The sequence below is a fragment of the Ochlerotatus camptorhynchus genome, unplaced genomic scaffold (genome assembly GCF_037179485.1).
Source record: "Ochlerotatus camptorhynchus isolate MF236.1 unplaced genomic scaffold, CSIRO-AGI_Acam_v1.1 ptg000374l, whole genome shotgun sequence".
NCBI lineage: Eukaryota > Metazoa > Arthropoda > Insecta > Diptera > Culicidae > Ochlerotatus > Ochlerotatus camptorhynchus.
In genome coordinates, this window is record NW_027040862.1 from 1097398 (window position 1) to 1112329 (window position 14932).

At 36.8% G+C, this 14932-nt stretch overlaps 1 protein-coding gene across 4 annotated transcripts in view; it reads right to left on the reverse strand.

Moving 5' to 3' along the window:
* The window catches only part of Orp8 (Oxysterol-binding protein-related protein 8), a 182867-nt gene that overhangs the window by 49274 nt on the left and 118661 nt on the right, over positions 1 to 14932 (reverse strand). The gene's annotated exons all lie outside the window — the stretch shown is intronic.

Here is a 14932-nt window from a genome sequence, read left to right on the forward strand (position 1 = left end):
CATCCATCAAAGTGTGAGTTAGGTAAAGGAGTGCTCATTTGATTAGTATTAATTAATGACCCTTCGCTCAATTTATTCTTCAACTTTTGTTCAATTTCCACACTGTTGTACTCCAGCAGAACTATCAATCTATCCTCTTCAGAACTTTCTCTAGCAAATAAATTATTCCACAAAAGCTTCATGTTGATATTTTTTAGCAATTCCTCCCAACTCTGAAAATCGTAAACTTCACGTATTAAGTAACAAAACACTTTGATTGGATGTGCTTTAAAAAGTTAAAAACGCCAAACTTTTAAAGGTGCAGCAGTTGCATGCAGGAATGCAATAATGCAAAATGTATCTAGCACAAAAAGCAAGCCAATTAGTCTACACGATTTCTGAATTCCAAGAAGAGACCTGAGTAGAGCTTTAAGGTAATTTTGAGAAAAAAAAATCATGGCTATTGTGGAGAGGATTACAGATCCAATAATTAAAAAAAAACTTTGACGATAATTTCACAGGTATTCTATAAATAAAAATAATTCCAAGAATGTCCAAGGGCATCCACAGAACGAAAATGTTATGTCATTTCTGGAAGTACTCCAAGCTGATTCTCAGGATTAAGTATTCATAAAAAAATTAATGGAATTATGTGAAAAGCTACGAGCAAACTCAGGCGAGAGTTCCTAGAACATTTAGAAAATAATTCTAATTTGAATCTTGAGGATAGTTTTAAATGATCCTGGGGAAAAGTTCAGAGGATGATTTCAGGTGAATTCTGAAGAAAGTTGCAAGGAAATTCCTGAAGTAATGCAAAGGGAATCGATTTCTGATGTTTATAATGAAGATTGTTAAATAGAATAGAGAGAATATTTACCAGGACCCTAGACAAATTGTGTCAAATGTGACTTCTGAGGGGAGTTCCAATCAAATTTCGAGAAGAATTTACGGAAGAACTTCAAGATAATTCTAGCAGAATTTCAAGACATATCTGAGGTAAACTGCAGGGGGACTCTTCCCAAGGAAATCTTGTAATGGGTAGTAAAAGCAATGACTTATTTCCAAAACAAAATTTGCTTACCTCTCTCTTTTTCGAATCCTTGCTACGCCGTTGGTTGAATAAGTGCGGAAAAGGGCACATTTCCGAAATTCTCCTATCTGGTAAAAACAGCAAACGTGCCAGATGTTTTCATAAAAGTACTGGCATCCCTGGTTGCATGCGCCAAACTGTTTTACACACACAGAGCAACGCCTACTACATATGAAATGCGTTAGCAACGTTTTCTAATTTCTCTCGTACCGGATCTTCTCCTCATCGTTCTGATCAAAGTCTTCACTCTTTTCGTTGTGCTTTCCATCACCGGCAGCGAGTGTTACGTATTTGGCAGCTAGTGGAAATGGTCACTACTGAGGGTTTTGCTCTAACAATACGTTTTACATCTCGGCAAAATTTATTGAAAACTTAAATAGAATAGGGGGAAGTAGTCAACAGTGAGACAGTAGGAAAAGTGAATCAACGAAAATATCTTGATCATAAGAGTGTTCAAGATTCTTTATATTTTCCTCGAAAGTGAAGCTTGCCAAGCGTCACGTAAGATCAGTTCCTAGCCAAAAACAAAAATAAAATTTTTGCTCGGAGATTTGAAGTATGTAGTGTAGGTAGTGATGAAACGTCGCTAGAACTATTCCACAGCCACGACAGTACAGTTTACATACTTCAAATCTCCGCGTACATCGTACGCGTTAGGCAAAAGGTGTGCGTTTGACTTTGTACTGTCGCATTAATGGCCCTTCGCTCATTTTCAACTTCTATTTAATTTTCATACTGCCGTACTCTAACGGAACTATCTACCTACCCTCTCCTAAAGATCATTCTCTAGCTAATTAATTATCACACTAAAGCTTCATGTTAGATAACCTTTCCAACCAACTCTTCAAAAATAGAGTTGAAAAACTGAAATATTTCAAAAAGTTTATCTTCAATATTTAAAATTTATTTTTTCAATAACTCTCGTAAAAAATGCAAACTTTAGGAGCGTCTATAATTTTAGTTTTTCCAAAATTCCTTTTTTCATAAGCTTTTTTTTAATAAAAACATATAAAAATTGAAAATATACTTTATGAGATATGAGTTTTAATACTTTTTTTTTAATTTTTAATTGAAAAAAATATTATTAATATTTTTCCCAAAAATACTTCACGTTTTTTATAATTTTGTGTCAGACGTCATTTCGATCAGAGATTACGTTTTCGTGTTACAATTTATTGAAAAATTTCAACCAAATTTTTGAAAAAATGTGTATCATGTGTATTGCTTATAACACACAACAATGGAAAGTTTTATGTAAATCAGAGAAGGTTGAATTTTCACGATTCATCATTTGGCGTGGAACTGCTCGTGATGTAGTTTAAGGAAATAGGGGAACTGGATGTAATGTTGGCCTAAATGCCCCATAAAATCAGCAATCGACTAAATTTTCAATAGCGACCAAAAATATCCATTAGTACCTTCCCAAAAAGATAAAATGAATAAATAGCCGATTTTAAGCAATGGGCCCAATCTTAGATCCATAGGACAACATTAGATCCATTTCCCCTACACTAACTTTTTATTGTACAATTTAGCAAAAATCGTCAGACTAAATTTTGTTGTGATCAATTTCAAGTTAATTTGAACAACAAAACGCATATTCAATCTTAATTCAATTTACTTATTATTATCGCAGAGTCATAAGGTTTGACAATCAAAATTATGCAAATTAAATTTTTTGTCGCCGAAGACGAACCAGCCCAGGGCTGGAAGTCTCCTTAATAAGGATAATAAAGATATATATAAAAAAATGCTTGTTAAATACCACACTTTTACTATTTAGTGAACTATTTACTATTTAGAACAGTGAGGCATGCAAATGATGTGTATACCGTTTTTTGTAAGAAGGGTTAAAAGTATTCTTTATACATCGAACGTCAATTAATTACATCACACAAAAGACCCATATTCAACACCCCCCCCCCTCTTCTCCCTCGTCACGGTTTCCAAACCTCTCCACTCTTTCTTAAAAGTGTGACGTAATTTATTACTGTTTCCATACTCAACCACACGACTTTTTGAATATCACTGTTGACTACTTACCCCCGATTTGATGGAAACGTTAGTTTTGAATTTAAACTTGTATGTAAATAATTCCTAAATGCAATATTAAAATATTGAATGGTTACGCTAATCGGATTTAGCGTCTCCATCGATTTACATATAGCGACTGTAATATGGTCACGACACATGGTAGTTTAGTCGCATAGGAGTATTGAGCGAAAACCCAAAACTTGATAACTTCAAAAAATTATAACTCAAAAACGAAAAAAAAACCGGATAGCTGATTTTGTGATGCAAGTAATTGTCTAAATTTTTAAAGCAAAATGTAAAAACATATTGGGGCCTCTATTTACAAACCATGAAAACCATGAAAAACAATTAAAATCAATGTTTATCAATACAAAATCTCATTTTTTAATATCATTATGTTTTTCCTAATAAGAATTTTTAATTACCTTTCATTTGATATTTTGATCTTTGACCCTTTGGTTAAAAAGTTGGGTGATTTTTTTAACCACCCTAACATGGTCACCCTTATTACAAAATAAAGAAAATACGGGTCTAACATATTGCGATAAGGATCAAAATTACCAATTTTAACGACATTCTCAGAACCACTATATCGTTTTGCTATGGAATGGCTGTATATCTAAGTTGTCTTGCCCCTTACTCAGAACTCTTTACAGAATAGTATTGGAATGTTCTCAAGATTTTCCTCCATGAGAGTCTTGTCAGTCAGTCCAGAAATTCTTTGCAAAACACTCCCAAAATATTCACGGAATTCATCCATCAAATTTTATATGATTCTTGTCCGTAATTCAGTTTAAAATTCACTTGAATTCTCTTTAGAATTTGCATGCAATTCACCTCAGAATTTTCACAAAATTGTGTGTAGAATTATCATGTAGTACCGTTAGTCGGCACTACGTGCATATTAACGGGGTTCATTTTTAATTTGAACTTCTAGTAACCCTACGACCGTCAGAAAAGCGAGTTTCTGGTAGCCCTATTTGCTGTTTTATTTTGATTCTGCGTTCCGTTTCACATCGTTCTATGTCACTTTACTCTATTCCCCGTGTTAGATGACGTTTGAGCAATTTTGAGTTTGCACGGCGTGCAGATTAGCGGAGTTCAAACTAAACAGTGTTCAGATTAAGAACGGCCATTGAGTAAATTTAGCGGGAATTGTCCTTAGAATTCTGTAGAAATTATTCTCGAGATGTCCTTTAAATTATCTTCGGAATTCTCTTAAAACGTTTCTCAGAATTCCTTTAGAACAGTAACCTCAAAAATCGATTATCATGGTGTTTTTCGCGAATCCTGGAATTCTCTTCATAATCGTCAGGTAATTCTCTACAGAACTTCATAAAAATTCTTTTCGGAACTCACACAATTGACTTGGAGTTCTAGTCAGAGTTAGAAATTGTATCTGAACTACCTTGGTGTTATCCCTAGTACTCATTCTAAATCTCCTAAAAATACCATCAAATTGCTACATAAAATTCCCTCAGTTTTTCAGATTTTTCAAGACTTCAACGTAAAGTTTCCAGGTTTTCAAAGAAACTTAACGTAGGTAACGTTAAAACGTATGCTATTTTCATATAACTTTTTTTAAATACATGCACAGGTAAATGAGTAGTTTGAATTATCGAAATTTGAATCAATAGTAATCAATATATTTCAATGCTTTTCAAAAGAAATGCTGGTATTTTCAGGGGTATAATTTTACAACAAAATATCGACTCATGTATTACGTTTTTCCATGTGTAACTCATTGGATTATGGTAACAAACATGAATAACCAAGGGCGCCCTTTAGGGGTGTGCAAAATCTTGAATGAACTGATAATATTTAAAGCGAAGAGAAATCTAGTTCCAGTGGCTGAATTCCTGGCATAAATTTTGTTCGAAGAGAAAGAATGCCAAGTATGTCGAAATTTCTTTCTCTTCGACGAAATTCATGCCATTAATTTGTTTTACTAAGGTACATTTATAACTAGACTAAGATAAATAAAAATAAAAATCTTAATGTTTTGAAAATTTTAATCCAAGAATTTTTTAAAAAATCCATAGTGCTTAAAATCTAAAAAAAAATAAAATCCCTTGCAGTTTGCTCCATAATACTCTATTAATTCTCTTTAGAGGACTTTTTTCTTCGCTCTGAAATTCTAATAAAATTATTAATTAGGTTCGCTGTATTACCCAGGAATTCCCCAAAGAATTCTCCAGAAATAAACTGACCTAGTATTCACTTAGAATTCATAAGAAATTATCTTCGGCATTTCCACTGAACTCCACACAAAATTCTCTTAGAGTAGTCCCGTAGATTTATTGAAATGATCCTCTGAATTCTCAAGAAACTCTTCTTAGAGTCCTCTAAAAATATTACAGGAATAGCCTTGAAACTCTTCTAAGTTTCCTTTAAAATTTACCTCAAAACACCGTTGGAAATTTCCTTGAAATTTTATTGAATTAGCCTCAGACTATTCACTGAATTCCTTTCATTTGTATTGTCTTTGATTTGTTTCCCGCACTCAGTATCAATGCTACTGACACCAGGGAGGCAGTTCCCACACCTGGACCCTACCCATCGGCCCATCAACTCATGGACCGGGGACCAACGACTTTACTTAGGCAGGCGTGATCAGACATTGAATGCCTCAAAATTTTACGATGCGCCGACTGGGATTGAACCCTGACCCTTTGGAGTGAGAGGTAGTCACACAGTCAATTTCCATTGGATTATTCTACTTCTGTTGGAATTCTCCTCACAAGAACCTTGGAGTTCTATTTACAAATTTCTAGCAATTTTTCTCAAAAATACTTTGCAATTTTAGTCAGGGAATTGTCTTACAAACAAATATTTAATTGGAATGATCTCAAGAATTTTCGTAAGAAGTATTTCCTTTCCCAGAATTCCCATCAAAATTCCTTTAAAATAAATTTAAGATTCTCTCTGGGAGGCCCTTTGAAAATTTATTTACAATAGTCCATAAATTCTTTGCAGAATACTCCAAAAAAGTAATGCAATTAATCCTGAGATTCTCCTCGAATTTTTAACCATTCACTTCCACAATTCGTTTAAAAATTTGCAAGCATTCTCCTTAGAATGTCCATGCAATTCACCACAGAATTGTCTCAAAATTTTGCTAATTATTATCCTGGAGCCCTTCTCTAAATTCTTCAGAAAATTCAAGGCCGGACGCATTTTTGAACATAACGAATAGATAGTCGAAAAAAAGTTTGAACTTCGACTACGACTGATACATTTTTTTTAAAACTAGAACTTCAACAATTTTTGTTCATAACAATTAGAATGGATTTGAGTGTCCATCATGAAAACTTACCAGTGCCATCTAAATCCAGCTTTACTGTTGATTTCGATCTGACAAACCTCTTCATCACAATGACAGATAATGTGATTTTGTCTTTGATCTTTGTGGCGCAACAAAGAAGTGGGACTTAAGTAAAGACTCTCGATAAAATCGATTAAAAATACTCCGATTTTTAAAATCGTTTCCCTGAAATGTTCAAAACAAAAATTTTGAACTTTTGAAAACTTAAAAAAAAAATGAAAACAAAACAATAGAAAACTATCTAAAGGATTCAAAATTATTGAAAAGTACAATATACCAAACTTTCATAAAATTTCAATAAGTTCGGTTTGGCTTTGGAAAAATAGTACCTACTGAAAGGAATTATGTTACGTTACGTAAAAACGTTAAAAATTGTCAAAAGTTGTGAAAATTTCCGGACGAAGTTGCTTAAAATTTTCGCTAAAAATGACGTCCGTTTTAATTATAAATAGCAACACATTTGTTAAATGTTTTGTTAATTTTAATTGGTAGGTGAGATCATTTAGGCTGAAAGTATTTTTTAAAAATTTTGAAAGAAGCTGTAATTGATTGAATATCAATTGGAATCTATTTCATTAAATGTTGTGGGCAATTTATTTGGAAACTGAGACCATTTTTTTTTTCTTTTAAAACATGCGTACGTATCGTGAGATGAGCAAATTTCATTAATACGTCTTAAAGTCTGTTTCATTTAGAATTTGGCCGCTCAAAATGGGTCATTTCTCCAAGGAGAAATAAAGTACAAAAACGCTAAAGGTTACATTTTATAGGATTTTATAACCTCTCATCATCATTTTTCCACCACTTATCTAAATCAGATGGTATTTTGATTGTTTTGTCACATTTCTGCAATTTGCGCTTGATAATTGCGCAAAAATTTTCAATGGGACGAAAATTTGGACAATTTGGTGGATTGATACTTTTCTCAATAAAATCGACATTATTCTGCTCATACCATTCTATGACATCGCGGCTGTAATGGCAGCTGGCTAAGTCAGGCCAGAACTTTACGGGACCTTCGTGTGATTGAATGAACGGCAAAATTATGTTCTGGAGACACTCCTCCTTGTAAAGTTGCCCATTCATAGTCACTCCAGTGATGAAAACCTTTGTTTTCTTTCCGCAACTACAGATGTCTTGCCAAATCATCAACTTGCGAGCGAATTTATCTGCAAAGACAAATTTGAATTTATCCGGAGTATCCTCCTTACGTTTAGCAAAGTACAATTTTTGGCCCGGGATTTGTCCAAAGTCCATTTTTACGTAAATTTTATCGTCCATCAAAATGTAAGTGTGTAGAATTTTTTCACGTCTGTCACGTTCCATCTTCGATAACTTTTGAACAAGTATATGAATCCGGTTAAAATTCCAATCCTTCCGGAACGAAACGCTGTCAATAGTGTTTTGCAACGACAACTAGAGGCGTTACAGTAATTAAAAAGAAGCGGCCAAATGCTAACTGGAACAGACTTTACTATTGATGTTGGAAAATATTATTTGAAAATTATCACCGATTTTGGTGAAAGTAGTGACAAATGTTATCAATTTTGAAATTAATTTCGCCTTCGCCATTCGAAGCTGTGACATAAGATAATAATAATAATAATATTTTAATAATTATAAACTTTTAATAGAATTGGGAGGAAACGCTATACTGATAACAACGTGAAGCTTTAGTGCAAAAATGTATTAAATAGAGAAAGTTCTGAAGATGATAGATTGATAGTTCCGCTAGAGTACGGCAGTGTGGAAATTAAACAGAAGTAGAAATTGAGCGAAGGGCCATTAATGCGATAATACTAATCAAATCCACATTCCTTTACCTAACTCATACTTTGAAGGGTAAGGGGATTTGAGTTATGTCCTTAAATCCACAGTCCAAAAAGTGCGCGTTTGACTTGCTACTGTATGCGGAATTTATCACTACCTAAAGCCCCACGTTGCCAAAAGCATTTCCAAGCGATGCTGCTCTTCTTTACCCAACTATTGTTTTGCTTCTCTCGTCATCCCCAACGCACCTCACATCCCCTCATTCATCAATGTATGAGTTAGGTAAAGGAGTGCGCATTTCTCGCGTAACATTTGAAAAGGGCCTATCCTCGTTGATCAATTCTCTTCATCGACTTTCTCTTTGGTTTACCACAACTACATAAACGAATTTCTCGCTAAGCTTGCAGCACAGTTCGACAGAAGATGATGTTAGCTTGCGTCTGAAAAACACACTCAATGAGAAATGCATTTGCAGTCGGGTTTTTCGATCAACAATGATAGGCCCTTTTCTCGTGTTGCGCGAAATTTGATTAGTATTGTCGTATTAATGGCCCTTCGCTCAGTTTCAACTTCTGTTCCGTTTTCGCACTGCCGTACTCTAGCGGAACCATCATTCTATAATCCTTTTCAGAACTAGCCAATAAATTATCGCACTAAAGCTTCATGTTGATATTACTTTAGCATTTCCTCCCAACTCTGAAAATCGTAAACTTTACGTATGAAGTAACAAAATACTTCGATTAAATGAATAACTAAACATTTTCAGTGCAGAAGTTTTAATCGATTTTGTTAGAAGTAGTGACCGATTATTTTAAAGATTGAGGTCAGTTTAGATCAAAATACAATTCAATATTGTTTTAACTTATGAGGGCTTTCATTAAAGTTATGTCTAATATCTGTGAGAATCACAAATTTGATTAAATTTTATGAATTTTACCGTAGTACCCTTCAAATATCTTCAAAATCAATTAATATAGGGGAAATGGCTCTAATGTTGGCCTATGGATCTAAGATTGGGCCCATCTGCTATTTATCAATTTTGTCTAGATGAACGCGTCATCGGGACGGTACTAATGGATATTTTTAGTCGCTATTGATAATTTAGTCGATTGCTGAATTTTTGTATGGGCCCAAATTTGGAGCATTTAGGCCAACATTACATTCATTTCCCCTATTTCCAGGTCATTTCCCATTTGTTTTTGCTTAAAAGTAACTTATGATTTACTTGGATATTTCACATATTTTCCTGGAGAGCTTTCGATGCCTGTGCCATTTTGTATAAGTATAATTATGTGGCAAGTACACTCATACTGTAGCCCAGGAATTTTCCAAAAAGAAAATTTCCACCTCCAGCATGGTCTTGCTTTGTAACCTTTACCGACTGAGCCCCTAAATTCTACTAAAACAACCGGAATTCATAAAAGTAAAATTTTAATTTATTTTGCTAAACTCGGAGCCGGTGATTTTTTAATCAGAGAACTCGGAATAGGACTCAGATTCGGAGTCGGAGTCGGTCAATTTTAATTCGGAGTGGAGTACAGCCCTGGAAAATTAACTTAAAATTAGTCGGTGTGAAGTCATACCCGACTAAGTGACATATTATTTGATTACGAGAAAAAAACTAATTTAAAGTTTGCTTAGTAACATTGTTTCTTAGATAATGGGACAACCCGTTTGACTGTTTTCTCTTACTGTTTAAAACATTTACCAGATTTTACAAAAGTGAAATGAAGGTGAGAAAATTCTTGATCCTATCATTCTGATTTCATTTTTAAATTTTGCTACTTAGTCCCCGCCGGCCAATTTCCCGTTAGATTTCTTTAGAAGTTTTCTCGAAATTATCTTCGGAATTACCTTGAAACGCTTCTAAGAAATCCTTTGGAATTCTACCCATTAAAATCGGTTTCTCTTGTTATTTTTAGCGGATCATGGAATTCTCTTCACAACCATCATGGAATTTTCTACAGATCTTCTTGAAAACTCTAATCGGGGCTCACACAATTGACTAAGAGTTCTTCCCAAAACTCCCGTGGAATTTTTTCTCTGAAATACCATGGAGTTGTCCTCATTTTAAAAGCTCATCAAAACTCATATGAAAATTTCATCAAATTCTCTTAATAATTCTTTAAAGTGACTGTATCCTAAATATTTAGTCAAGGTCCAGATTTTTTGTTTTCGATGAGAGGACGAAGTTCGGTTTTTGCCGGTTTGTCATTGAAATACACGGGCTTTTCCCGGTGATTTCGAAGTATCGGGTTTTTCCCGGTTTTTCAAATTTTCGATGCACAACGTTCAGCGGATGGTGGTCTCACAACTGGATCTCAAAAGGATGAGCGGCGATGATATCAGAAGCCACACTGCGAAAAAGCTGCAAACAAATGGCTTTTGCAGTACTATGCATACTAAGGATTGTAAGACTAGATTGGATTGTCAATGATGGGTGAAAGTCTAGAAAACACTCCGGAAAAATTCAATGAACGTCAATGGTAGGTCCAATCCACTTTGACCAAGATGAATCTAAGAATAACCACAAAGACCTGCGGATCGCAGTGGTCAATTTTCGATATTGAAATTATGAACATTAACTCATGAGGCAAATTTTAATGCGGTTACATATTTGTCAAAAATGTCGTAAATGTGTTTACAGATTAGCAGGCACTTCACAACAAATCATGCATCTCCAGCGCCATCAAAGTTCCTATGGAGGCGCATGATTTTTAGTAAATCAAATCCTACATTGTATTCCTAATATGTTAACAGCGAACTGCTCAATACCACTACGCTTCCTCAGATAAGGCACTTTGTAGCTATCACACGCAATACACATAACATTGATCACTTAATTAGCACTCCAGCTCGAATCATAGAACCAACTACTGTGTTTTAAAAATAAACAATTTCAATATCACGACCCACTGCGTTTCTTCATAAATCACACCCACCGAACCCGCACACAATCGGATTCAATTTTTCTTCAATTCCTCATTCACTGAAATTTCTCCCGCATCGTCACCGTCGTCGCATTCGTCGTCGTCGTCGGCAAACAGTCCAATTCCGAATCAAGGCCACCAACCAAAACGTCGAAAAACGACGTGCCTGATGCCCTGATGTCCCACGCACCCAAATTCGGGGTGTCTTGCTGGCGCTACGGATCAGTGGACCTCAACGCCCCGCTTCATAACTCGAAAATAAAAATTTCGAAAAACCGTTGAACTCTCTCGAGCGCGCGCCCGCTCGCTGTCAATCGCGACGATAGATCACTTTCAACGCTTCCGTCTTAGAAATAAAAAAAACACCGAAATCGTAAAATGAACAAGCGAAAAACAGGTTAATCAGTCAATTGGCCACTGCTGGTCGCGCACGCATTGACTGGTGCCGTTTCCTTCCTCGCAGAAATTATACCACCAAACTCGACCGACCGGACACGACTAACCGCAGGATGGCTATGTGGTGCTGTGTGGTACGTGAAGCGCCAAAAACAACAACAGTCATATCATTACTAACTACCAGCACCACCACCACCACCACCACCAACGAGGGCTGACTGACTGCACTAGCGAGCACGAGTCTGACGACGGGCGGACGATCTGCGACACTTTGCTGTTGATGGTGGTGCTGCTGTGCCTCTGCACACTATGACTAGAGCTAGTAAGTAGCGTAGACTAGCCGAGTGTAGTAAGCGCCGCGTGATTTAACCCTATATAATGTAAACAACAGTCGGCGATTGAGCAGCAGAGCGCGGTGGATGAACTGGCCTTAAGATTGAACCACTACCAAGCAGTCGTCATCATCATCATCATCATTGTAGTCATAGTTCATTTCATATGCATATGCATAAAGTTGAGCGGGTTTCCCCGCGGCCTTCGAATCAATGCAAACGTTCATAACGGTCATCGTCATTATTATCGATATCGAACGGTCGCGATACACTGGGGTACAAGAAGAAAAAAAAAGTACACACGGTGCTCTGTTCTAAGCGAGCCGAGGGGTGAGGTGATGCGTCATTAGACTGAATTTGTCAAATCATGTCAAATGGGTAGAATCAAGTCAATGAAGATCATTTGTGGTGAATCCGGTGACATTTGGCCAGTTTAACATCGGTTTCGAATAGCGGCGCCGGTGGTGTACTGGTAAGCGGGATTACCTCTCACCCCAGCAGGCCTGGGTTCAATCCCAGTCGGCGCCGCCGGGATGTTCTGAGACATAACATCTCTGATCACGCTTTCCTTCGGAAGGGAAGTAAAGCCGTTGGTCCCCGGTTCATGAGTTGATGATGGGTCGATAGGTAGCGTCCAGGTGTGGGAGCTGCCTCCATGGCGTCGGTAGCATTGGTGCTCAGCACGGAAAACAAGATCGACGGAAAACAAACCAAAGGAACAAAAATTGGTTCCGGGGTTCTGGAATTCAGTTCCGTGAATTCCAAGTTGGGTTTGTTATAACAACACAAGTTCATGATGTAGGGGAAATGGCTCTAATATTGGCCTATGGATCTAAGATTGGTCCCATCGCTTAAAATCTGCTATTTATCAATTTTATCCAGATGAACGCGTCATTGAGACGGTTCTAATGGATATCTTTGGCCGCTATTGAAAATTTATTCGATTGCTGAATTTATGTATGGGCCCAAATTAGGGACATTTAGGCCGACATTACATCCATTTCCCCTATGTCAAACCATGTCAAACTGAAAATGGGACCTCTGAAATCAGTCTGTGGTATATCGGATGACATCTGGGCACATTGATTTCGATTCTGGGGGTCCCGGAATCAGGTTCTACAGGCCATCATATCATATCAGTATAATAAGTGCCGTCAATGAAGACTATTTGAGGTGATTCCTTTGACATTAGTCCACATTGGCATCGGTTATGGGGCTCCGGAATCCGATTTCATCAGGTCAATCTCGGAATTCGGTACAGTAGGCTTTAATTATATTCGAGTAAACCTTATCTTGCTGCACTTCAAATCACAACAAAATGTGAATATTAGGTCAACGAAAACAGATCGAAATGTATCCGATGACATATGGCCGGTTTCTTGGGTCCCGGAATCTGTATCTTTGGACCAGAGTAAAATTTGAAGTAAAATAATAATGCAGCACGTAAAATCATGCAAGTACAAATGCAAAATGGAAAATGCAGTCTATTCGAGGTGATTCTTTTAACATGTACAGGGTTATTCTGCGTGGCGATTGAGGTGAGACGACAATTGTCACCTCGCAGTCACATGACTCTTCTCACTCTATTCCGACAGTCGACTCGGGTGACGTGAGAGGTTCATTCTTAGGTGAGTTGCAAAGTGACTCGGTGTTCATTCGCCGAAATGTCAGTTTGCTTTGTTTTTCGAAAAGGGCCTACGCAGTTTTTGTAGGTTCATTTATCAGTTTAATCGCAGGTTTTTATTTTTTACTATAAACATGCGTTTCGAGTCGTATTACATGTCAAACAAGGTAGATTAAAATATTTTAATTTTTTCTTAAACATAATCCACGTTCACATGTTTGAAATCATGCATAAAAATATAATTAAAATGAATTGAAAATGTTCGGTCTGTGCTAGACCCTTTCAGTTTTTGCTGTTTGTTGTTTTCGATTGCAAGCGAAGATTTTTTTTTTTCGATCGTGTTTTTTTTTAATTATTAATACACTGGAACCTCCATTTACGAACCAAACCGGCGCGGCGGTTCGTAAATCGAACCAGACGTAACAAAAACTCAAATACCCTACAATATGGGTATTTTCGGTATCGGGGTGACGTGCACGGACCGGACATCGATGTCTGGGGCCGTTTTGCAATTTAAGATGGCGGCTTCCGGTTAGGGAAATACTGCCAAATCACTCACAATATTGGGTATTTTTTTAAATCTTGGTGACGTGTAGGGACCGGAAAACCATGTCTGACGCCTTTTTCAAGTTCAAGATGGCGGCTTCCGGGTGGAGAAAAACCTTGGGAATTCGGTGAAAAACATCTCAAATCACTCACAATATTGGGTATTTTTGGGATCTTGATGCCGTGTAGGGACCGGAAACCTATGTCTGATGCCTTTTTCAAATTCTATATGGCTTCCGGTTGGAGAAAAACTCGGATTTTTTGTCAAATATCCCACAATATTGGTATTTTTCGAGTCGGGGTGACGGGTAAGGGCCGTAAATCGATGTCTGAGGCCTTTTTGAAATTCAATATGGCGACTTCCGGCTAGAGAAAACTGCCCAATTACCCACACTATGGGAATTTTTGGAATCTTTGTGACGTATAGGGACCGGAAATAGATGTCTGACACCATTTTAAATTCAATATGCCAGTTTCCGGTTGGATAAATGCTGGGAAATACTGCCAAATTACCCACAATATGGGTATTTTTGGAGTCTTGATGACGTGTAGGAACCGGAAATCGATATACGAGGCCGTTTTGAAATTCAAGATGGCGGCTTCCGGCTAGAGAAAAACTTGAAAATTCTGTCAAATATTGGTATTTTTAGAGTCGGGGTGACGTGTAAGGACCGGACATCGATGTCTGAGGCCATTTTAAAATTTAATATGGCGGCTTCCGGTTAGAGAAAAACTTGAAAATTCTGTCAAATTTCTCTCAAAATGGGTATTTTTGGAATCATGGTAACGTGTAGGGACTTAAAACCCATGTCTGACACCATTTTGAATTCAATATGCCAGCTTCCGGTTAGAGACAAGCTGGGAAATACTGCCAAATTACCCATAATATGGGTATTTTGGAGTCTT